This window comes from Lissotriton helveticus, chromosome 3_1, assembly GCF_964261635.1.
Source record: "Lissotriton helveticus chromosome 3_1, aLisHel1.1, whole genome shotgun sequence".
Taxonomy (NCBI): domain Eukaryota; kingdom Metazoa; phylum Chordata; class Amphibia; order Caudata; family Salamandridae; genus Lissotriton; species Lissotriton helveticus.
In genome coordinates, this window is record NC_136061.1 from 1,077,197,983 (window position 1) to 1,077,214,312 (window position 16,330).

A 16,330-nucleotide genomic window follows, 5' to 3' on the forward strand; every position below is an offset into this window, starting at 1 on the left:
CAAGAGAAATGAATTGCCATAATTGCAATACTTAATATAAAGTAAAGTGCGTACAGTAAAAGTAGTATTATGAAATAATACTGTAAAAGCATTGATATGGTTTCTTAGCCATATGATACTTTAAAATGGATAAAATATATACATAAAACATTGACTAACGTACTCAACTGGTGCTTCTAGTCTACGCCTACCCTGGTGTACCTGACCTAAGCCTAATATGTGAGAAGGAGTAAGTAAGTAGCAGTTTAAGTTAAGTTGGTTTTTTGCCAAGGAATCTGAATCAAGAATTCTCTTAAGGGTTTAGTCCGCTCCGTACCTGGGTAAGAGAATGCAGGAGGTCTGGTATCTCTCTCTCAGAAATCGATAATCCAGCACCCTGCAAGGGCGGCTGGAAAGACCGGAGCTGGATTTTCTCGGCTGGAGAAAAAGACAGCGTCTTTCTCAGTGTGTCAAAAGGGAGCGGCGGCGTCCATGGGCTCTCGCATCAGCTGGGCTCTTGGGCAAGTAGATAGCCGCTCTGCTCCAAACCCCCGTGTGTTTGCTTAAGGCAACATTGGTATATTTATACCTGAGAGGTGCCGGGTTTGATGTAAGGTTGGACATAAGACGTCAATAAAGATGTCACTGAGAACGGGCCGTTCTTTCAGTGCTCACAGGAGTTCTAGGACAAATCAAAACAGAAGCATGGGGATTTCCCAGGTTGCAGGAGGTTTGTTTTGTTTAAAGAACTTGTTGTACTCTCTAGGAGTCTGGGGAAGTAGCCTTGCTTAATTTGGACTGCATGGGCTACGACTAAATATGGATATGATTCTTATGCCTTTATAAGGATATTATTTATTATAACCACATAAGGGCATAAATCAGGAATATCGAATTAGGGTCCTAGATAGAAACACAACACCCACTCCACGATCTAATGTCCCTCATTACTAAAAACTAAGCAATAGTAAACATATAATGGTGCATGTGTTTTCCAACCCACCCCAAAATACATAATTCGTATTTGAAATGGTATATGGTAAATACACGAAAAATGAGTATTGGTACTGTACGCTTTTCAAGCAGTGGTATCATTCAGTTAAAAATGCATATATATATCAACTGAATGAAATGCGAACAAATTACACATGAAATGGCTCTTAATACAGAAGAGAAGGTCGAGACCATTCCATCACATAATAATACAAATGCTGTACATGTGCTAGATGCTGAGGTAAAATATTGTCTCTAGAGTTCCTAAAAATAGAAGCTCTGTTCTCTAAGAATAGTTATACTTTAAGCAGAGTACTGAGGTTCCGTGACGATTTTAACCCGTGTTTGTAACATTGTCACAAATACATAATTTTGGTATCAGTGAACCGCAAATGATCCATTTAGTATATCCTGGTGTTTTCGCTATGCTACGAGCAAGAGCACTCCCGTTATGAACACATTTCTGATCTACCCTTGGCATCCATCTTAGAACAAGGAAGCCATTTTGTATTCCTTGCCCTCACATAGTCAATGGACACGCAATGACCTCTTTTCATTTAAGGACACGTAGGCTTTAGCCGGCGATTCACCTTGCTAGTGACACGTGCACCTTAGGCCAGCAACGCTGTGGCAGCATGACTCGGCAAAAGTTGCCTCCCCAGCCTGAGGCCAGTCCTGCTATACTGGTTCCCGTGTTCGTTGGCCTGATCATGATTAGGCGGCCGAAGCCGGTAACCGTGCCCATTTACGACCCACAAACATCTCTTATCCTGTTTTTCTATCTTCTGCACCTGGCTCTGCTCCTTTCCTTCTGGGCCTTTATTAGGGGGAGGTAACGAAATTTACGATGAGGCGGTCCGGGTCTTGAATGGAAAGTTGACATGGGATTATGATGGACTAGTGGGAACCCCTCGTTCGTAATGTTTTGACATCAGATATTGTTGACGATTCCTGTGCAACGACAAATATTTATTGTTTAAGATACAAAGGTTTTGGAATGTTCTAACATGTAGAGAATTTGCCTGAAGCACAATATTCAGTATATAAGGAATAACCCTCTTTGTACAAATTGAACAGGCTCCTAGATACTGCCCATGTGTAGTTTCTGTGACTTCTGTGTCCCTGCAGTAATAAACCTTTGGTCTTTGACGCCACCATCGAGAAGCCCGTGTTTCTGTTTGTTTGTGCACCGAGGCAGGTTGAACTCCGGGGTCTTCGGGTGTTATCCCTGACACCTCTGGACGGAACCAAAAAGTCCAGAACTCCAATTGGCGCCCAACGTGGGGCGACGTCATTCGGTACCGGTCCAAAAGCCTGAAGAGTTCGAGAAGCTTCGTGGGAAGATTTCTGAGGGAGGCGCCCCACTTCATCGATCCCGGCATATCGCAAAAGTGGCCCGACGTTCTCTTCCACGAGGGTTCCCGTTCAGACGGCTGCAGTGGTTCGTTGCCTTGACCGTCGCCCTGTCTTGGACCCGAGGTGCAGTCCTTAGTACGGCGAGACGTGACGGGTTTCTCCTTGGTGACGTCTTCAGTGCCTCAGTTAAGTATTAAGTGGTTGATAGTTGATTACTTCGTGAGGGTTGTTTCTGTTTCGATAATCCTTTTAGTTCTTGGTTTCGGTTCGGTTTCATAAGATTATCGCTGGTTATTCTGGTTATGATAATCATTCAGTTCAGTTCGGGTATCGATACGTTTGTCTGTTCTGGTAGGCCTAAGTTCTTGGTTCGAGTACGCACCTTTCTTTTGGTTTGTGTTTTGTCTGTTTTGTGTTCCGGGTTATAAAATGGTAAGTCGGAAAAATTGTATGTTGTCTTGTTTTAGTTGCAACAGTGATTCCCAGTTGGAGGACTCGTGTTCGGTTCCTCCGATTGGAACTCCCCTTTATGATCTATATTGCAAATTTGGTGTGGGCCCTATCTCTTATAACGAGGTATGGATCCAATACACAGAGAAAGATGGTGTCCTTAGTTGGCCACTGCATGGTAGTTTCGAACCTCAAGTTCTTGATAATTTAGAAACGAAATTATTTAAGAAGAAAGCCCGGCCGGCAATGTTTGATTCTTTCCGTTATTGGCGAAAAGAATCTAAACAGAGAGAAATTAGGCGATGGAGGTGGCCAATAGAGAGCGTAATTTAGCGATAGACAAGTGCTATCCTGCTTTGCCATCGAGTACAGCTAAGATAGTAGAGGACCCTGAAAAGGATCCCCTGTTGTCTTACTTGTTACGATCACCCCCACCGTATGCACAGGGTGCTACGGTTTCACCTATACCAAATGTTCAAGTACCGGTTGCTGGACAACCTGGTGTTCCTGCTCCTCTGAATCAAGTTCCTGTACCTCCTGTGGTCAATATTAATGTTCCTTCGGCACCCCCTCCTCCAGGGTTGCCGGCTTCTTTACCTATACCTATATCGCTCACATCTGCTAGTTCACAGGGTGTTTTGCCCGCTACTCCTACTGTTCCTGATCTATCTGTTCCAACTGCTACTCTATTTACTGCTTCTACTAATATTATGACTCCGCTTTCTGTTCGTCGGAGAATCACTGATTCTGTCTCTAATATTCTATCTCCCTTCTATAAAACTCTGATTAAGACTCCTACCTCTGACTCTGTGCAGAGACGTAGTCAGCTTCCCAGTACTGAAGAAAGAGGAATATTAGATTCCACTGCTCTTAGATGGGTTTCGAAAGTTGGAAGATATAATGTACAAGATGTACTAGATACATTTATGCAATGGAACGAACCGACACAACGATATGTGTTTGATGAAATGTGCTTCCTTCTACGTGAGGAATTGGAAGAGGATGACCCTGAATCAAATCTAGAAGAATTAATTAATGTTCAGAAAGAATTTGCTGCCGGTATGATAGTTGGTCAAAATATAAAAGAAGTGATGGAACTGATTTTAAGTTATAGGAATGACCCATCCCTTCGTTCATCGAGGGAGTTAGAGAAACGTAGTACGAAACAAAATCGTCAATACCCAATGAGAGAGGTTCCACCAATTTGGCGTGAAGCTGTGCAAGCTAATGCAAACCTTGGTATTGCAGCCGCTCCAGCCCAATTCCAGAGAGTATGGATACATATTCCATGGAAGCGAGCTGAAGTATTAGCAGTGAAACAGGCCTTGCCAGATCCGCGTAAAAATCCTGCAGGATACTACAAAGAGTTGGCTCAGACAGTTGACGCTTGTGTATTAAATCTAGCTGACATAGATCTGCTATTTGGTAATGTAGTACCGCAACCAATTTGGGCTAAAATTCGTAAAGAGAATCATCCAGTTGCCCTAGGTGGTGATTGGGCAGCTATAATTGCAGCGGATGGTCAACAAATAGGTGGTTCTAAACCTGAACCCTTAATTGCTAATTTGCCTGGTAGAATAATCGATTTAATGAAAACCCTAATGCCAGCATTACGCGTTAACTGGGACAAATTGTCCGCGTGCAAACAGAAGAAAGACGAAAGCGTCTCCGACTTTTTCACAAGATTCGAGGAGACTTTCGTGGATCATAGTGGTCAAGATATGAGCACAGAAGGAGGTCAGAGATTATTTGTTGATAAATTTGTGCACAATCTGTTGCCCGAACTTAGTGGTAAATTAAAGAATTCTGAAAGTGCGTGGGCTGTCTCTACGACTGCGCAAATACTTGCGACTGCCCAGTACTATGAAAATAGGGATAAAGAGGAGAAAGAAAAATCAGATAAAAAGACAAAAGATTTAAAAACTAAAGTTCTTTTACAGCAAGCTTATCCGCCTCGCACCAATCAGACCAATACACAGCAAGGGTCATATCAAAGAACGGAGTATAATTCTCAGAGGCCACAGTACCAATGGAATCAGTGTGCTTATTGCAAAATGGAAGGCCATTATAAGACTGAGTGTCCGGTACGGGCACAGAATAATACTGCGGCAGCTCAGAGAGGTCGTGGTGGTTATATGCAGAATTCTAGAGGTCGAGGAAGAGGTGCTATGCCTCCACAGACAAGTGATCGCCCTTCTAATTATTTCGACCAACGAAATGGACAATCTGCCCAACAAAATAGGTCTCAACAATATCATGTTGAAGATTACTATGAAGCTAGTGAGGAAGTTCAGCCAAGGGAGTACTAGGACAGCCATGGACAAAGAGAGGGAGTAGTATCAGTTCCAGTAGATCAGAGTGGGCCTTATGTCGCAGTAGCAACATCAGGTATAGTCGAACCGTTTCTGTTGGATTTAAAAGGAATCCAGCAGCGTGGGACGAGTGGCGGTGAGTGAGCAGTGGCAGGGCTCACAGCTGCTTTGCGCACTGTTACTGTGATTTTAATTGTGGGCACGTAGTGTTTTTATGGACTGTGCTGCACTGCATATTGCATTTTAAAAGTGTACTTTTCCACGGAAAACGGCTGCACTGTTAGCGGTGTCTCCGCTGGAGTCAAGCCCTTAGTGGGCGTAGGCTTCTTGAATCCCCCCCCAGACTCCCCGACTTACCAGTCGCATTGGGGTGCCTGTCTCGTCTTCCCTCCTCCACGCCTCGGTCCGACAGGGTGGCTAGCACCGTTGAGCGGAGGGCGTGGAGGTGAGAGACAGTCACTTCCACTTCCGCCTGCGAGTGACCGGTTAGCGGTCTAGTCGCGGTGAGGCAGACGGGCTGAGGGCTTTGAAAGGAGGATGTCAATCCGGAAGCGCAGCGGACGAGCGCAGCGGGCGCGACGAAGGCGCGCCGAAGTGTCGCCAAAGTCGAGCCCGTCTGCGCCCGTCCGCGGCCGACAGCGGGCTAGGGCGACAACCCCTGGCCATAAGATCCGCTGGTCTAAGGATCAACTCCTTGGCTTCCGTCCTCGCACTGCATCCTTGTGTATGCATGGCATGACGAGTGGCGAAAGGATATGTCCTCATTGCGGTTACCATTTTACTACTCTGTTGCGGGACACCACGGAGCAAGCACTTGCCTGTGGCCTCCTAAATGTAAGGTCACTACGCAAACATAGACTCGATGTTTATGAGTTGATTCTAGATAAAAAGTTCGACCTACTGTTTCTTACGGAAACTTGGTTAGACCAGTGTTCCGACTCGGACATTATCGAGGCCACGCCGGAGAATTATTCTTGGGTTAGGCTGGATAGGCCTGAGGGGGTGGGAGGGGGGATTGCTATTATTTTCCGAAACACTTTGGGATGTTGCCTAGAGCGCACGCTGATTGTGGAGAGTGAGACGGGGGTCTTCACTATTCAAATCAATGGGGGCACGACGATCAAAGGCTGTCTGGTTTATCGGCCGCCTGGGGCATGCACAAAGTTTAGAGAGAGCCTGCTAGAAAGCCTTATGGAGACTACCCTACGCAGGGATAAATTTCTCCTATTAGGAGACCTGAACCTGCATTTAAACTGTCCAGAGGAAACAGGGGTTAAGGACTTCTGTCGGGATATGTTAGCTCTTCAACTGGAATTGAAGCTATCGGACCCCACGCACCGCCAGGGACATCTTCTGGACCCGGTTTATGCTAACTGGGGAGGTGTGGAGGTGTCAGGAATAGAGCCGATCCCCTGGACAGACCACTTTTTGGTGGCATTTTCCATACAGAGCCTAAAATCCAATAAAGCCAGTCAGGCACCCCTTAACTATCTGAGGAGGAAGTGGGCGAAATTCTCAGTGGAGGATTTCAACCAAGCTCTAAGTAGGGGTGGTCAGCCTGGTGGCGATGACATTGAAACAGCGGTCTCTAACCTGAATCAGCGCATTATTGAAGCGCTTGACCAGACAGCTCCACTCTGCCGCACATCCACAGGTGCCCGGAAAGATCGATCAGCCCCATGGTATAGTGGTGAGCTGAGGTTAACAAAGGCAGATTGTAGACGAGCTGAAAAAGTCTGGAGGGTGTCTTATGACAATCAGGCCAGAGAACTGTTCCTGGAAAAAAGGCGCCTGCACCATAGGCTGATTAAAAAGTCTAAGGCAGCCTACTATGCAGGACAAATCTTGGGGTCAGAGAATTCAGTCAAAGAACTCTTCGGTATTTATAAGTCTCTGACCACGGTAAATTCACCTACTGAGCCGGAGAGTTCCTCAACGGAGTCATGTGACCGAATTGCCGAATATTTTGCAACTAAAGTCGAAAAAATCTACTCGACTTTCCCTAATCCACCGACTGGGTTCGACTGCGAGGCAGCATTTGGGGACACAGAGACGGCAGGGCATCTTACTAACTTCCACACCCCTCCATTTGAGGATTTAGTAGCGGTGTGTCGCTCTGTCAAATCAGGGTCCCCGTGGGACCCAGTGTCACCCAAACGCCTGGCGGACAGCCATGAAGTTCTAGAGCCTTATTTAAGGCAGGTCCTGGACATTTCCTTCGGATCGGGGAAGCTGCCTGAGGGGTGGAAACAGGCGGTGGTGCTCCCGCTTCGGAAGAAACCCCACTTAGGCTTCGAGGTATTAGAGAATCTGAGGCCCATCTCCCTCCTGCCTTTTCTGTCCAAGGTGGCAGAAAAGGTGGTTAATACCCAAATCATGAAGCATGTGGAAGAGACGGGATTGCTTCATGCGACGCAGTTTGGTTTCAGACCACGCCATTCCACCGAGTCTGCCCTCCTTATGGCTACGGAACATCTGAGGGAGGGTGTGGATGCTGGCCAAACTATGGCCTTGATCCTGTTGGACCTCAGCGCGGCGTTCGACACTGTAGCTCATAACATCTTGCTACAGTGTCTGAACAGAGGTGGCATCTCTGGCACCGCGCTGAGATGGATCCAGGACTTCCTTAAGGGGAGAAGCTTTCGAGTCAGGCAAGGAGACTGCTATTCAAAAGGGGTCCCCTTGGGCCAAGGCGTGCCGCAGGGTTCGTCATTGAGCCCGACCCTTTTTAATATGTATGTCGCGCCGGTTGCCTCGATTGTGGAGAGTCATGGTCTCCAACTAGTTTCGTATGCCGACGATACGCAGCTGGTGATCTCCCTATCGCACGCGCCCTGTCGTGCTGCCGATGGCTTCCGCTCGTGCATGAAAGATCTTGCCGAGTGGATGGCTATCAACTGTTTGAAGCTTAATGGCAGCAAGACAGAGGTGCTGGTGGTGGGGAGAGCCCAGTCTGCCTGGTCGTCGGCATGGTGGCCACCTTGTCTTGGACCAACCCCAACCCCCTGTCAAGAGGCACGCAATCTGGGGGTGTGGTTTGATGCGGGTATTACTTTTGGCCCCCAGATCAACCGGGTGGTAGGAGTCTGTTTTGGGATTCTGAAGAAACTAAGAAAGGTCCTAGACTTACTCCCGATCGGTGCCCGTCAAACCCTGGTCCATGCCCTGGTGACAGCTAGGTTGGATTACGGGAACCTGTTGTACCTGGGGGCTCCGGAAAAAAGCATGGCACGCCTGCAAGTGCTGCAGAATGCGGCAGCTCGTTTGATTCTCAGGCTGCCCAAAAGGGCGCCTTCTAAGGCGGCCCTCCAGAAGCTACATTGGCTCCCCGTGAGGAGAAGAGTGGAATATAAAGCCCTCTGCACTTGTCATCGAATTTTGAATGGCAGGGCGCCCGACCCTTTGAACAAACTGATCGAAGTGTATCATCCAACACGAGCGCTTAGATCCGCTGGGGGTGGTCTACTGAGGATCCCCAGAGTTAAGAAAGCACGCATGGGAGGAAGGTCCTTCATATGCCTAGCGGCAAGTAACTGGAATAAACTACCAGTGGACCTGCGCTTGGAACCGGAGGAAGCTAGGTTCCGAGCAAAACTGAAAACATTCCTCTACTCTAAATAAGTGTCCGCTTTGCTCTGTGCTCCCTGCTCGCTGCCTCTCCTTCTTTTAGCGCGTGGACACGCCGGTGTGCGTAACGCAGCGCTCTACAAATGTCCCAATAATAATAATATAATAATTGGATACTGGTGCAGCAAAAAGTTCTATCATACATGCGAAACTCCGTGGCGCACCTTTGTCTGGCTCAACAAACGTTTCAGTAGGTTTTTCAGGCGCCCCTGTTCACAACCCTGTTTCTGGTCCTTTGTCTATTTCTGTTGGACCCCGCCACTTGAAAGCTCCCCTGATTCTGACAACAGGTTGTAATGAAAATCTGCTTGGTTTAGACTTGTTAAAACACTTATATGCGACATTGTACTGTTCTCCAGAAGGAGTACAGCTTACGTTGGGTAAAAGAATAATTTCTCCGATGTACTTGTCGATGGATGCGCTCCCACCAGAACTGCGTTCTCTCCCTGATACTCTTTGGGCGACTGGTCCTAATGATGTAGGTCTTTTAGAAATTCCACCATATGTAGTAACTTTGAAAGCGAATGTAAAATTTCCACGAATTCCACAATACAGAATCTCTAGTGAAGGTGAACGCGCACTTTTATTAATTGTGCAAGATCTGATCGAGAAAGACGTTGTAGAAGAAACTAGAGGTAATGTCTGTAATAGTCCTGTACTGCCCATTCTGAAACGAACTAACCCAACCAAACCTCCAGTATATAGGTTTGTAATTGATCTTAGAGAGGTTAATAAAATTGTGATTCCACAGTTTCCTGTGGTTCCAGACATTACTGCATTATTAACGTTGATTCCTGCTACAGCAGCATGGTTTTCGGTTATCGACTTGAAAAATGCCTTTTTCAGCATTCCGATAGCCGAGGAAAGCAGAGATATCTTCGGTTTCTCTCTAGGAGGACGAAGCTTCAGGTTTAAACGCGCTCCACAAGGTTATTGTGAAAGCCCATCCATTTACAGTCAAGCATTAAAAAGCCAATTAGATTCCTTTGTACTTCCTCCTGGTTCTGCTTTAGTACAATATGTTGATGATCTTCTAGTGACTGCCGATGACAAGGAAACTTGCAAAACAGCTACAATTTCATTATTGCGTCATTTGTCAAATTTGAATCACAAAGTGTCACCTTCAAAAATACAATACTGTTGCCAAGAAGTGACCTACCTAGGTCATCTCTTGTCAAAGGAGGGAAGGAAGTTGACCCCAGAGAGAATAAAAGCAATTACACAGATGAATGTTCCTAGCACGCAGAGAGAAGTACGTGCCTTTTTAGGTATTACCTCATATTGTAGGCAATGGATCCCAAATTTTTCTCTTTTGGCGAAACCATTGGTAGCTTTGACTGGGAAAAATGTTCCGAGTCCAGTGCCATGGTCTGCCGAATGTCAGGAGAGTTTTTCTGAGTTACGAAATGCACTGTGTTCAGCTCCTGTATTGGGTACACCCGATTACAGTAAGCCATTCACGCTCTATGTCCATGAGAGAGAAGGTTGTGCGTTAAGTGTTTTGACACAGAAATTTGGTGATAAACAACGCCCTTGTGCGTATTTTTCATCAACATTAGATCCGGTAGCTAGAGCGTTGCCTAGTTGCTTGAGAGCTACAGCCGCAGCTGCAGCCTCCATTCGACAATCTGCTGGTTTAGTAATGAACAACATGCTAGTGGTTATGGTTCCTCATGCTGTGGATACACTCATGAACCGAACCAAGACGCAGCACCTTACCAGTGCTAGATTATCAGGTTACGAATTGACACTGCTAGCGAGTCATATTCGGATCAAAAGATGCAATGTATTGAATCCAGCAACATTGTTGCCGACTAGTCAAGAGTCGAGTGATTCCGAACCACACGACTGTTGCTTCAGAACTGAGGAAGAAACAAAAGGACGAATTGATTTAAAAGACACTCCGTTATCAGATCCAGATGGCACGTTGTATGTTGATGGGTCTTGCTTCAAATTGGAGAATGGTGACGTGACTGCTGCCTATGCAGTAACGACCTTGAGTACGATTGTGGAGACTGCGAGAGTGAGTCAGAATTCTGCCCAGGCTGCAGAATTGATCGCGCTAACAAGAGCGTGCGTTTTAGCCAAGGGAAAGAGAGTGAATGTGTTCACAGATAGTCAGTACGCGTTCCGCGTGGCCCATAGTTTTGGCCGTTTGTGGAAAGAGAGAGGTTTCATTACGTCCCATGGGACTAAGATCCAACATGGTCAGCTAGTTAATGACTTGTTGGAATCTCTAACCTTGCCGACTGAAGTTGCGATTGTGAAATGCAGTGCTCATAAAGCAATCACGGATGATGTTGGTCGTGGGAATGCTTTTGCCGATGAGACTGCAAAACAGACAGCTAGAAATATGATGAGTAGAATGTATGTTGCAACGTCTACAAGATGGATTTCTGAGTCTGGAATGTGTGAGGACACAGTGGAAAGCGTGAAAGAAATTCAGAAAGAGGCGACTGAGGAGGAAAAGCGTGCATGGAAAGAGAGCACGGGTAAATTGGACTCGAGTGGGTGTTGGATTGATTTGTCGGAACAACAGCGTTGGATGTTACCTGATGCGTATGTGCTTGCAGTAGTAACGATGGCACATGGAGCAGCGCACATCAGCTCTAAAGGGATTTGTAAGATGTTGGCTCCAGTTTGGAAGAATGATGGGATTAGTAAGTGTGCAGAGAGAGTGGTGAGAAATTGTATGGTATGCTTGATGCATAATCCTGGCAAGGGAATCCCCACACCTGCAGGTCACTTCGCTCCTCCTTCCTGCCCCTTTGAAGTGATTCAGCTAGACTTCATTCACATGGATCGTTGTAATAATCTAAAGTACGTCCTAGTGGTAGTTTGTGCGTTCTCCAGATGGATCGAAGCATACCCACTGAAGGACAATACTGCTTTGTCCACTGCCAAGATCCTTCTTAAAGAATACTTCCCCAGATTCGGAATGCCACGGATTGTATGGTCAGATAACGGAAGTGAGTTCGTAGGGAAAGTTATGCAGAGTGTGTGTGCCGGCCTAGGGATTAAACAAAAATTCCACAGTGCGAATCATCCCCAGTCCGCGGGTTTAGTTGAGGGTTACAATGGCACCCTTAAACTGAAACTTGCTAAGATACAAGCGTCCACGGGTTTGCCCTGGCCAGATGCACTGCCTTTGGCTTTGTTATCAACAAGAGCAACTGTACATTCTAGAGTAGGGCTTAGTCCATATGAAATAATTTTTGGTCGTCCTGCAAATGTTTGGGGGGTACCTAGACCAAAAGAATTTAAGCAGCTGGAATACCCAATGTTAATTGATTACCTTTTCGACTTGACTGCTAAATTGAGCCTTATTCACCAACAGGTTTTCGATGCATTGCCAAAGCCACCGGAGAGTCCAGGTCATCAGCTGAAACCAGGTGACCAGGTGGTCATTAGGAATTTTGGTCGGACAAGGAATCTCCAACCCAGATTTGTCGGACCATTCCAGGTCTTGTTGGCAACGAGGACTGCTATTCGTGTGGCCGGACGGAAGAATTGGATCCATACGACACACGTCAAACGTGTGCCTCTGCCACTTCCTTACGACAACTGGGTAAAGAAAGGAATCAGTGCCTCTGAAGCAGAACAAATACCCAGGTTCATCCCTTTCAGTGATGCAGAACTGATCACTGATACATCAAACTCTGACTCTCCTCCTGAAACTGCTCTTTTGAATCCTGAACATTTGCCATCTGCACCAAAAGAACATTTGCCATCTGCGAACGTGAACATTGCAACGTCGACTGAAAATACATTGTTTCCAGATCAGACAGCTCCTGCAAAACTGAGATACAATCTGCGATCTCGCAATATGGACAAATAAAGCAGGAAACTGCCTATTCTCACATTTGAATTTTTGGTACCTTGCCTCCAGCCAGGAAGTTTGCTATTATTTTGTTGTTTTAAATTTTGCCTTGCCGTCTGGGTAGCCGTAGGGTCGTGGCTGTGTGCCTAGTTGAATCTGCGGGGGTCAGACACAAGGTCGATCTTTCTGTTAGTTCTGGGAACTCCCAGGGCTGATAGAGGCATTTTCATCTACGTACACATCATCAGTGGTCACGAGCGGATTGTAGAAGATGGAGCTTCCTGAGCTGCAACGAAAGAATATAATTTATGTGCGCAGAAATAGACTGTACAGAATACTTCACAGCAAATGCTTTCTAATGCAGTGTGCAGTTACATTTTTAATTGTTTTGATAACGTTGGTGGGTGGAATCATCTTTGGTGTGCATTTAATTTTTATGCCGGTAACTACAGTACCTCCCCTTGATCCTACTACTTCTACGGTTTCTCCTATGCATTCTTTTCACTCGTTTCCTGAACACGAACAAGCTCGACGCTCAGAATTTATTAACAATACATTTGTACAGCTCTTGCATCAACACCAACTGGTAGTTAATACTACAGACTGCTGGGTGTGTGGCTTGATACCTCACACTATGGATAAAGGCATTCCCTATCTAGTCTTGCCTTTTAGCTATAATGGATCATTTCAGGCCTTTCAGACCATTTTTTCCTATGCCCTTGAGACCTATCCCCCGCGTCCACCACGGTCCACTAAATACAACTCAGCCAACAAAGCTTTAGTCCAGGGAATTATTGACATGATTAAAGACGTCAATAATACTCCATCTTACCCTAGAGATGAATTACGGGTGTATTTGAGTTGGAACTCTACAGAGTATCGCCTTAGTTTGGGAGAAAGCAAGCCTAAAAGCTCCACTTCAGTTTGGGTCGTGCCTCACCGAGGTCAGGTCTGTTTGCAAGGAAATGGGAGAAATCTGAGAGCTCAGCTAGGGAGGAGTGAGTGCGTTGAGACTTATGTATTTCCGTCTAACTCCTCCCCTGCCTTCCTTACTGCTAGGGGTACTTACTTCATCTGTCAAGACAGAGCGTATACATGGCTGCCTGCTGACTTCTCAGGTTCATGTTATATTGCTCGATTGTTACCTCCGACATACACTGCTTCTTCAGATTATCACAAGACCAGAGTAGCAAGAGGTGTCTTCAACAAGGAAGATACCGCTGGTCAGGAAGCTGGAGACTTCTTCAAAGGTTTCCTTCCGTTTTGGGGGCCTATGGCCAATAGTAGAAATCTACGTCAACTAACACGGGTAGTTGAATCTACTATTACAGAAACTGCTGGTGCCCTTAGTAACTTAACAGCTGAGCTTCATGCGGATCGTCTCATGACGTTACAGAACCGAATGGTTCTAGACGTAATACTTGCAGATCGAGGTGGGGTATGCAGAATGATCCAATCGAGCTGCTGTGTTTTTTTTCCCAATAATGCTCCAACCGTCTATGAAGCGATCTCTAAGCTACACAAGATTTCCGACTCTATACACGTAGACAAGGGAAACTGGTCCTTCATGGAGTGGTTTTGGACTCTGGTATCAGCGTGGGGATGGAAGGTTCTGATGGTCATTGGTGTCATCCTAGTATTTCTGTTCTCGTGCTGCCTTATTATCCAATGTGGTCCCGCTTTGTGTAGTCTCTGTGCTGCAACCTGTTTCAGAAAACAACCTGTATTTGGAGAAAAGGTACGAGACAGGATGATGATGCAACAACATGTCACTGACCTAATGAGCATAGAGTTAGATTCTGACATAGACTGAGTAATTGCCTATGTAAGGGCAAAAGGAGGGTCTGAGGTTCTGTGACGATTTTAACCCGTGTTTGTAACATTGTCACAAATACATAATTTTGGTATCAGTGAACCGCAAATGATCCATTTAGTATATCCTGGTGTTTTCGCTATGCTACGAGCAAGAGCACTCCCGTTATGAACACATTTCTGATCTACCCGTGGCATCCATCTTAGAACAAGGAAGCCATTTTGTATTCCTTGCCCTCACATAGTCAATGGACACGCAATGACCTCTTTTCATTTAAGGACACGTAGGCTTTAGCCGGCGATTCACCTTGCTAGTGACACGTGCACCTTAGGCCAGCAACGCTGTGGCAGCATGACTCGGCAAAAGTTGCCTCCCCAGCCTGAGGCCAGTCCTGCTATACTGGTTCCCGTGTTCGTTGGCCTGATCATGATTAGGCGGCCGAAGCCGGTAACCGTGCCCATTTACGACCCACAAACATCTCTTATCCTGTTTTTCTATCTTCTGCACCTGGCTCTGCTCCTTTCCTTCTGGGCCTTTATTAGGGGGAGGTAACGAAATTTACGATGAGGCGGTCCGGGTCTTGAATGGAAAGTTGACATGGGATTATGATGGACTAGTGGGAACCCCTCGTTCGTAATGTTTTGACATCAGATATTGTTGACGATTCCTGTGCAACGACAAATATTTATTGTTTAAGATACAAAGGTTTTGGAATGTTCTAACATGTAGAGAATTTGCCTGAAGCACAATATTCAGTATATAAGGAATAACCCTCTTTGTACAAATTGAACAGGCTCCTAGATACTGCCCATGTGTAGTTTCTGTGACTTCTGTGTCCCTGCAGTAATAAACCTTTGGTCTTTGACGCCACCATCGAGAAGCCCGTGTTTCTGTTTGTTTGTGCACCGAGGCAGGTTGAACTCCGGGGTCTTCGGGTGTTATCCCTGACACCTCTGGACGGAACCAAAAAGTCCAGAACTCCAGTACTCTGTGCCAGAAAACTGTAAATATTTTGGAAGTGAAAAAAAATAATTTCGTTTTTCGGGGGAGAGGAAAAAAATATAGTTCCAAATGTTTTTAGTAGCTTTTGTTTATCAAAGCTGAAGGCCAAAGTCAGAGTTCAGGGAACGCTGTGTGCTTGTTGCTTAAAAAGTTATTCTTTCTGTTCAGGGTAGAACATCATTTCAGACAGACTCGCAAAAAATTGGTCTACGACATCAGGTGAAAGTTCGACCAAGTTTGAAAATGCCAAAACAGTGCAGTCGTAAGAATGATTGCTATCATCGATGTCAGGATCAGCAATGCTCACAGAAGGCTGTACCTGTGTGATGCTGCTCTCATCTCGTACTCCACTGCCACATACTGGTAGTGGTGAAGTCTCAACGAATGCCGCCATCAGAATGGGTAGCCGCTGGGGACAACACGATGCATGAGCCGTTACAGGACCTAGCAAGGTATCTGTATCCATTGGTACTGCTGATGGTAGTGTAAAACAGACATCCAACACGCATTCTTCTCCGCATAGCATACATCGAAGCACAGGTAAGATGCAATTTTGCCAGATAGGTCTGAATGAAAGAAACCAGGTCATATTCAGATCTCTTAGCCGGGCTAATCCGAGGACTTTAGTTATGCGGTCCCGATAGCGTATAGCTAGGATCGTTTCTTCCATCGTTGCTGGAGTCTTGTCTGTGGCTTGGCTTGCCATATCGGAGCAGAAGAATCAAAAATAAAATTCCTGCTACGAGTCCCAAAAGTAGAGGTAGGCCGCCAAAGACAGAATGGACAAAATTAGGAAAGATGCCCAGAACTGTTTCAAAGGGTGTTAACAGTCCAGAAAAAGTAGTCTTAAATACATGTGTGATGCCACTGGTATCTGACATGTTTAAGATTTGGCTCAACATTTCTACGAAATGCACGGGGCAATTTGTTGATAAAAGGGTATGTATCTCTGCTGTTGTCCTTGTGACTTGAAGATCA